At 47.3% G+C, this 715-nt stretch overlaps 1 long non-coding RNA gene across 1 annotated transcript in view; it reads right to left on the bottom strand.

Annotated features, from left to right (window-relative positions):
- LOC115949539 overlaps positions 1–429 on the bottom strand; it is a 23,319-nt gene extending 22,890 nt beyond the window's left edge. Inside the window, exon 1 of the long non-coding RNA XR_004082987.1 lies at positions 409–429. This is a non-coding gene — a long non-coding RNA (uncharacterized LOC115949539). The remainder of the gene's footprint in view (positions 1–408) is intronic.
- Positions 430–715: the final 286 nt, after the last annotated feature.

The raw sequence follows: 715 nt of genomic DNA on the forward strand, positions 1-715 counted from the left end.
GAAAACTAATCACTGCCCTCTCTTGCAAAAGCTTATTTTCTATTGAATATTGCACTGGCTAAAATACACCTAAAAGTAAAAAGGAAAAAAGTCACTTCAGCCTGGCAGGGTGACCGATATTATTTAACGATATTATTTAGAGACAACTGACGAGAAAGAAGTATCACCTTTAATCATACAATTTAATAAAGAAACGGTTTCCCGGGAAAGTGATTGTTTTCCGATCAAGCCCCTGCCGCGCTATACCGCAAAAATTAACGCGCGCAATAAACTTCCAAGTCACAATCAGTTCACCCACGCCGGCAGAGCAGATCGCTACAGCCGGTGTTTTACCGTACCCCCAGCACTGCAAATTCTTCACCTCCCGTTCACCTCGCCTGGAAAGAGCGAAAGAAAAGCCGTGCCTACCCCAGGAGCGACAGCACGGCGCATCAGCAGGTTTGGGCTCGGTTTCAGTCGGGAGGGCTCATGCCTGCCGGCTGCCGAGAGCCCGGCTCTGCTCTAGTCCAGCCCTTTGCCGCAGATGACTTTCTGTACAAACTGATGATGACAGATATCCAGCTGATAACCTCTGGTGAACGAAGTTATTTTAATTTCCAGTCACTTTCCTGCTAAGTACCATATCAGTTTGTACACAGCTGAGATAAGAGGGTTGAGGAGCGGGGGGGTAATAAGAAAGAAACAGAGGAAAAATGCCTACCGCCAGCTGTTGGGA

This window comes from Geospiza fortis, unplaced genomic scaffold, assembly GCF_000277835.1.
Source record: "Geospiza fortis unplaced genomic scaffold, GeoFor_1.0 scaffold53, whole genome shotgun sequence".
NCBI lineage: Eukaryota > Metazoa > Chordata > Aves > Passeriformes > Thraupidae > Geospiza > Geospiza fortis.